We start from the raw sequence: 9,265 nt of genomic DNA, 5'->3' as shown, positions 1-9,265 counted from the left end.
TGGTTTCACTGGTAAAAATAAATAATTGAAATGGGTATATATTTGTTTTTTGTTAAGTTGCCTAATAATTATGCACAGTAATAGTCACCTGCACACACAGATATCCCCCTAAAATAGCTATAACTAAAAACAAACTAAAAACTACTTCCAAAACTATTCAGCTTTGATATTAATGAGTTTTTTGGGTTCATTGAGAACATGGTTGTTGTTCAATAATAAAATTAATCCTCAAAAATACAACTTGCCTAATAATTCTGCACTCCCTGTAAAGGTGGTGGTTTCGGGGTGATCCTGGGGGAGCGGAGGCATTTGTCATTGTAAAGCCCTCAGCCCCCAGATGCTACAGTCCAAAAAGCATCATGATCCGTTGTTGGGGGCTGAAGCAGCAGCTGTTCAAACGTTCACCTGGTAAGACAAAGGGAGTAGGGTTGTAGAGAGGGGGTCCGGAACCCCAAGTTCCCAAGGGAGCTCCCTTCCGGCAATCACCCCACCTCTTGCCTTCCCTAGGGGGTACCAATCCCCAAAAGAGCGGAGCTCTGGGGCAAAGGGCCGCTGGAGTGACCTGGGGTAAGGGTCAGCGGGTATTTGGGGAGGCACAGCCGCCCATTAGTTCCAGGAGCCCAGCCAGCCAGAAAGGGGTTAGGAGGTCAGAAATCAGTTCTTTTGTGAGGATGTACAGATCACAAAATAAGCAAAACCAAGACTCTGGGAGATTGTGAATGCAATGAAAAGGCCAAATCTGAGGTAAAAAGGAGGGAGCTGGGTAGTAGGGGGTGGGGTAGCAGTCTGGTATCAATGATATTTTAATAAGGTGCTTAGTGCATTTTCATTTAAAGGAACATGAAACCAAATTTTTCTTTCATGATCAGATAGAACATACAATTTTAGTCAACTTTCCAATGTACTTATACAACCCCAATTCTGAAAAAGTTGGGACAGTATGGAAAATGCACAAAAACAAACAAAATGAGTCATTTGAAAATTCAATTCACCCTGCCCTATATTGAAAACACATTATTATTTGATGTTTTACTTTTTGAATTTAATGTATTTTTGAAAATATACCCTCATTTCAAATCTGATGACTGCAGCACACTCCAAAAAAGTTGTGACAGTCGACTGTTTACCACTGTGTGCCCTCACAGATGTGCAAGTTACCCATGCCTTGGGCACAGACACCCCCCATACCATGACAATTGCTGGCTTTTGGACCTGACGCTAATAACAGCTTGGATGGTCCTTTTCCTCTTTGGCCTAGAGAACACAAAGGGGGGTAGTTATCAACGTGTCTATTTTAGCTGTCTTCGCCGGCCCAATACGCCCGCCTAAGCTCGCCTCACATCGCCGCCGCGGACCTGCAAAAATTCGCCTAAGTTATCAAAAAAACTGTCAAAAAGCCGCGCACCAAGTACGGGGTGATGAGCAGCGGACTGTGAGAGTTATCACTCATCCGATCTCGCTGCTCTTCGGCTTTTTTACAGCTTTCTTGCTAGCCTGTCACTAAGCACCCACACTAAACTACACTGTTCTACCCCCTATACCGGAGCCCCCGGAGCCCCCCGCAACTCAATAAAGTTAGTAACCCCTAAACCGCCGCTCCTAGACCCTGCTGCAACTCTTATAAATGTATTAACCCTTAAACCGCCGCTCCCGGACACCGCCGCAACCTACATTATACCTAGTAACCCCTATCCTGCCCCCCTATACCGCCGCCCTCTATAATAAAGTTATTAACCCCTATCCTGCCCCCCTATACCGTCGCCACCTATAATAAAGCTATTAACCCCTATCCTGCTGATCCTGCACCTCGCCGCAACTAAATAAATAGTTTAACCCCTAAACCGCCGCTCCCTGACCCCGCCGCAACCTATAATAAATTTATTAACCCCTATCCTGCCCCCCTACACCGTCGCCACCAATAATACATTTATTAACCCCTATCCTGCCCCCCACTACACCGCCGCCACTGTAATAAAATTATTAACCCCTAAACCTAAGTCTAACACTAACCCCCCTAACTTAAATATTAATTAAATAAATCTAAATAATATTTCTATTATGAACTAAATTATTCCTATTTAAAACTAAATACTTACCTATAAAATAAACCCTAATATAGCTACAATATAAATAATAATTATATTGTAGCTATCTTAGGATTTATTTTTATTTTACAGGTAACTTTCAATTTATTTTAACTAGGTACAATAGCTATTAAATAGTTATTAACTATTTAATAGCTACCTGGCTAAAGTAAAGAGAAATTTACCTGTAAATAAAAACTAACCTAAGTTACAATTACACCTAACACTACACTATCATTAAATAAATTATTCCTATTTAAAACTAAATACTTACCTGTAAAATAAACCCTAAGATAGCTACAATGTAATTAATAATTACATTGTAGCTATCTTAGGATTTATATTTATTTTACAGGCAACTTTGTATTATTTTAGCTAGTTAGAATAGTTATTAAATAGTTATTAACTATTTAATAACTACCTAGCTAAAAGAAATACAAAATTACCTGTAAAATAAATCCTAACCTAAGTTACAATTAAACCTAACACTACACTATCATTAAATAAATTAAATAAATTAAATACAAATAACTACAATTAAATACAATTACATAAACTAACTAAAGTACAAAAAATAAAAAAAGCTGTTACAAAAAATAAAAAAATAGTTTACAAACATTTAAAAAATATTACAACAATTTTAAGCTAATTACACATAATATAAGCCCCCTAATAAAATAACAAAGCCCCCCCAAAATAAAAAAATTCCCTACCCTATTCTACATTAAAAAAGTTCAAAGCTCTTTTATCTTACCAGCCCTTAAAAGGGCCTTTTGTGGGGCATGCCCCAAAGAATTCAGCTCTTTTGCCTGTAAAAGAAAAATACAACCCCCCCAACATTAAAACCCACCACCCACATACCCCTAATCTAACCCAAACCCCCCTTAAAATAACCTAACACTAATCCCCTGAAGATCATCCTACCTTTAGTCGTCTTCACTCAGCCGAGCCACCGATGGAACTGAAGAGGAGATCCAGAGCGGCAGAAGTGATCCTCCAAGGGGCGCTGAAGAAATCTTCCATCCGATGAAGTGATCCTCCAGGCGGCGCTGAAGAAGTCTTCTATCCGGGCGATGTCATCTTCCAAGCGTCGCTGAAGAAGTCTTCTATCCGGGCGATGTCATCTTCCAAGCGGGGTCTTCAATCTTCATCCCGCTGACCCGGAACATCCTTCTTAGCCGACGGACTACCGACGAATGAAGGCTCCTTTAAGGGACGTCATCCAAGATGGCGTCCCTTCAATTCCGATTGGCTGATAGGATTCTATCAGCCAATCGGAATTAAGGTAGGAAAAATCTGATTGGCTGATTGATTCAGCCAATCAGATTGAAGTTCAATCCGATTGGCTGATCCAATCAGCCAATCAGATTGAGCTTGCATTCTATTGGCTGATCCGATCAGCCAATAGAATGCGAGCTCAATCTGATTGGCTGATTCAATCAGCCAATCAGATTTTTCCTACCTTAATTCCGATTGGCTGATAGAATCCTATCAGCCAATCGGAATTGAAGGGACGCCATCTTGGATGACATCCCTTAAAGGAGTCTTCATTCGTCGGTAGTCCGTCGGGAAAGAAGGATGTTCCGCGTTGGCGGGATGAAGATTGAAGACCACGCTTGGAAGATGACATCGCCCGGATAGAAGACTTCTTCAGCGGCGCTTGGAAGATGACATCGCCCGGATAGAAGACTTCTTCAGTGCCGCCTGGAGGATCACCTCATCGGATGGAAGATTTCTTCAGCGCCCCTTGGAGGATCACTTCTGCCACTCCGGATCTCCTCTTCAGTTCCATCGGTGGCTCGGCTGAGTGAAGACGACTAAAGGTAGGATGATCTTCAGGGGATTAGTGTTAGGTTATTTTAAGGGGGGTTTGGGTTAGATTAGGGGTATGTGGGTGGTGGGTTTTAATGTTGGGGGGGGTTGTATTTTTCTTTTACAGGCAAAAGAGCTGAATTCTTTGGGGCATGCCCCACAAAAGGCCCTTTTAAGGGCTGGTAAGGTAAAAGAGCTTTGAACTTTTTTAATGTAGAATAGGGTAGGGAATTTTTTTATTTTGGGGGGCTTTGTTATTTCATTAGGGGGCTTAGATTAGGTGTAATTAGCTTAAAATTGTTGTAATATTTTTTAAATGTTTGTAACCTATTTTTTATTTTTTGTAACTTAGCTTTTTTTATTTTTTGTACTTTAGTTAGTTTATGTAATTGTATTTAATTGTAGTTATTTGTATTTAATTTATTTTATGATAGTGTAGTGTTAGGTTTAATTGTAACTTAGGTTAGGATTTATTTTACAGGTAATTTTGTATTTCTTTTAGCTAGGTAGTTATTAAATAGTTAATAACTATTTAATAACTATTCTAACTAGCTAAAATAAATACAAAGTTGCCTGTAAAATAAATATAAATCCTAAGATAGCTACAATGTAATTATTAATTACATTGTAGCTATCTTAGGATTTATTTTACAGGTAAGTATTTAGTTTTAAATAGGAATAATTTATTTAATGATAGTGTAGTGTTAGGTGTAATTGTAACTTAGGTTAGGATTTATTTTACAGGTAAATTTCTCTTTATTTTAGCTAGGTAGCTATTAAATAGTTAATAACTATTTAATAGCTATTGTACCTAGTTAAAATAAATTGAAAGTTACCTGTAAAATAAAAATAAATCCTAAGATAGCTACAATATAATTATTATTTATATTGTAGCTATATTAGGGTTTATTTTATAGGTAAGTATTTAGTTTTAAATAGGATTAATTTAGTTCATAATAGAAATATTATTTAGATTTATTTAATTAATATTTAAGTTAGGGGGGTGTTAGGGTTAGTGTTAGACTTAGGTTTAGGGTTTAATAATTTTATTACAGTGGCGGCGGTGTAGTGGGGGGCAGGATAGGGGTTAATAAATGTATTATAGGTGGCGACGGTGTAGGGGGGGGGGCAGGATAGGGGTTAATAAATTTAATATAGGTTGCGTCAGGGTCCGGGAGTGGCGGTTTAGTGGTTAATACATTCATTATAGTTGCGGCGGGGTCAGGGAGCGGCGATTTAGGGGTTAATATGTATAGAGTAGCTTGCGGTGGGCTCCGGGAGCGGCGGTTTAGGGGTTAACATATTTATTATAGTGGCGGTGGGCTCCGGGAGCGTCGGTTTAGGGGGTAATAACTTTATTTAGTTGCGGCGGTGTAGGGGGGGGCAGATTAGGGGTGTTTAGACTCGGGGTACATGTTAGGGTGTTAGGTGTAGACAGCTTCCATAGGAATGAATGGGATGTCTGGCAGCAGCGAACTTGTACTTTCGCTATGGTCAGACTCCCATTGATTCCTATGGGATCCGCAGCCTCCAGGGCGGCGGTTTGAAAACCAGGTGCCCTGGGCCGTAAAAGTGCCGAGCGTACCTGCTAGTTTTTTGATAACTAGCAAAAGTAGTCAGATTGTGCCGCACTTGTGTGCGGAACATCTGGAGTGACGTAAGAATCGATCTGTGTCGGACTGAGTCCGGCGGATCGAAGCTTACTTCACAAAATTCTACTTTTGCCGGTCTCTAGCCTTTGATAACTAAGGCGAATCAGCCTCGCCACAAATACGCTGAGGAATTCCAGCGTATTTGAGGTTGACGGCTTGATAACTAGGCCCCAATGGCTATTTTGTCTAAAAACTATTTGAAATGTTGACTCTTTGGACCACAAAACAAGATTCCACTGTGCTACTGTCCATCTCAGATGAGACCAAGCACAGAGAAGTCGGCGGCGCTTCTGGACACTGTTGATGTATGTCTTCTACTTTGCATAGTAAAGCCTTAAGTTACATCTGCGGATGCAGCAGCGAATGGTGTTAACTGACAAAGATTTACCAATGTATTTCTGAGCCTATATCAGTATATTCATTACAGATTTATGACGGTTTTTGAGACAGTGGTGTCTGAGGGATCGGAGATCACGCACATTCAGAAGTGGTTTTCGTCCTTGCCCTTTACACACTGAGATTTGACCGGATTCCTTGAATCTTTTATTTATATTCTGCACTGTAGAAGGTGAGAATTCCCAAACTCCTACCGATTTATCTTTGGGGAATGTTATTCTCAAAGTGTTGTATTATTCGCTGATGCATCTGTTGACAGATTTGTATTTATTTTAGCTAGGTAGTTAGTAAATAGTTAATAACTATTTACTAACTATTCTACCTAGTTAAAATAAATACAAACTTGCCTGTGAAATAAAAATAAACCCTAAGCTAGATACAATGTAACTATTAGTTATATTGTAGCTAGCTTAGGGTTTATTTTACAGGTAAGTATTTAGTTTTAAATTCGAATTATTTAGGTAATGATAGTAGGTTTTATTTAGATTTATTTTAATTATATTTAAGTTAGGGGGTGTTAGGGTTAGGGTTAGACTTAGGTTTAGTTGTTAATAAATTTAGTATAGTGGCGGCGACGTTGGGGGCGGCAGATTAGGGGTTAATAAATGTAGGTAGGTGGCGGCGATGTTAGTGGCGGCAGATTAGGGGTCATTAATATTTAACTAGTGTTTGCGATGCGGGAGTGCGGCGGTTTAGGAGTTAATATGTCTATTATAGTGGCGGCGATGTCCGGAGCGGCAGATTGGGGTTAATAAGTATAATGTAGGTGTCGGCGATGTCGGGGGCAGCAGATAAGGGGTTAATAAGTGTAAGATTAGGGGTGTTTAGACTCAGGGTTCATGTTAGGGTGTTAGGTGTAAACATAACTTTTGTTTCCCCATAGGAATCAATTGGGCTTCGTTACGGAGCTTTACGCTGCTTTTTTGCAGGTGTTAGACTTTTTTTTCAGCCGGCTCTCCCCATTGATGCCTATGGGGAAATCGTGCACGAGCATGTAAAACCAGCTCACCGCAGCTTTCAGCAGCTCTGGTATTGGAGTGCGGTATGGAGCACAATTTTGCTTTACGCTCACTTCTTGCCTGTTTACGCCGGGTTTTTATAAACCTGTAATACTAGCGCTGTAGGGAAGTGAGCGGTGACAATAACTTGCAAGTTAGCACCCCTCATAATGCAAAACTCGTAATCTAGCCGCTAGATAGTGATGTTCTGAGATTTTGTATAACCTTTTTTATTACTATTTTAAGGTACCTCCTCACCCTGCCTCCACTCCAAAAATAAAAACAAACAAACAAAAAAAAGTAAAAACATGACACTTTCCAATAGCATTTTATCATATTTTATTGTTCGACCAAAAATAAATATCTTAGGGTGTTATTAAAACAAAAGTGAGTTAGGTTTTTGAAATATATTATTTTGTTTGTCATTCTCCAGGGATCATCCTAGGTCACAACTCTGGCAAGTCATAGGGCTCAAGTCCAAGTCATGTCAAGTCACCAGTCATTGCTGTCAAAGTGTAAGTTAAGTCAAGTCAAGTCACAAGTCTTCCTTAATTATGTCGAGTTGAGTCGAGTCACAAGTCATCAAATTTGCGACTCAAGTCCACATCTTTGCTATGATTACACGATTGCCTCACCTGTTTCACATAACCTTCCTTATTTCAACTTGTCACATCGCTATTAGTCCTAAATTGTCCCTGTGCCAACTTTTTTGGAACGTGTTGCAGTCATCAGATTTGAAATGAGAGTATATTTTCAAAAATACATTAAAATCACAAAGAAAAACATCAAATAATGTGCTAATAATGTGTTTTCAATATGGTACAGGATGAATTAATTTTCAAATGACTCTTGTTTTTTTTTTTTGCATTTCCATATTTGTCCCAACTTTTTCAAATAACTCTTTTTGTTTGTTTGTATTTTGCATTTTCCATACTGTCGAAACTTTCTAGGAATTGGGGTTGTGTAATCTAATTTGCATAGTTCTCTTGGTATCTTTTGTTGAAAAAAATACCTAGGTAGGCCTAGGAGCTGGGAGCTAGCTGCTTATTGGTGGCTGCTCAAATAAGCCTGTTGTCATTAGCTTACAGTTGTATTCAGCTAGCTCCCAGTAGTGCATTCCTGCTCCTACAATAAAGGATACCAAGAAAATTAAGAAAAATTGAAAAATTGTTTAAATTGTATTCTCTATCTGAATCATGAAAGAAAAATTTGGTGTTTCATGTCCCTTTAACATCTAGCAGCTTGGTAACTTTGTAGAGGGAAATTAGTAGTATGTTACAGTATGTTGCTTAGCAACTCTAACAAGATGATGTTTTGTTCTTGCCAACTTCACCAGTGATCAACTCAGCTGCAATAGACACACCCATGCCATACTCCAATTTTTAGATAATATATTTTTCTTCATGATCATATTTTTGTTTTCCTTCCTGTACCTGCAGCTCTCTTTAAAGTCCTTCTCTTATTTTACCTTATTACAGAAGCCAGTTGGTAAAGCTCTGCATCTTTATAATGGGAGCCGCCATCTTGTAACGCACATATTGTTGCATTCTGTGACAAAAGCAGCGCTCTTTTACAGATCAGTGATTTTTCCAGCTTTTTGACAGCTGTGTCTTGTACTTTGCATTAGCTTCCACTATAGAAAGTAGAAGAGTTACATTTTTGGAGTTTTTTACACAGTTTAAAAGTTATATAGCATATTTAATTATTGCTATGTATTGTGCACGTTAAACTGGAGTGCACAATACGACTTGTCAAGACGACAACAATATTAGTAATCTGTGATTTTGCACCAGGGCCAGCTCAAGAAATTGTACTGCCTAGTTCATAGAAAAAAACAACACCCCTTAACCCTCTGCACACCCAACCAGTGTCAGTTGTCTCAGACATTAGCAAATGTAATATTCACATGAAAATACACAGATTGGCATCATATAGAATTCATTTGTATGTTAAAACAATATTATGCAGAATATGCTCTCCCTATGTGCTGCCACAGTCAAATGCTGCCTGGGTCCTGTGCTCCCACCTGGTCCAATTATAGAGCCGGCCCTGATGTCAGAGGGTACAAAAATACATAAATCCAAGATGGCGGCATCCAGTGTGAAGATGCAGAACTTCACCAACCTGCACTTAAAGGGTTAAAATGAGATAATAGATTTGAAGAGAGCTGCAGCCAGAGGCTGAAAAAAAGTAGCTATGCTACTGTAGTTGTACCCAGCAGTTTAATGTCCCTTTAAACAATTCATTTATATCACTAAAAATGACTTTAATAAATAATGTTTCAGGATTTAATATATTAAATATAAATATTTTTGGTATATGT

This window comes from Bombina bombina, chromosome 5 (assembly GCF_027579735.1).
Source record: "Bombina bombina isolate aBomBom1 chromosome 5, aBomBom1.pri, whole genome shotgun sequence".
Taxonomy (NCBI): domain Eukaryota; kingdom Metazoa; phylum Chordata; class Amphibia; order Anura; family Bombinatoridae; genus Bombina; species Bombina bombina.
The sequence above is the reverse complement of the archived record's forward strand: the minus strand, read 5'-3'. Positions refer to the sequence as shown.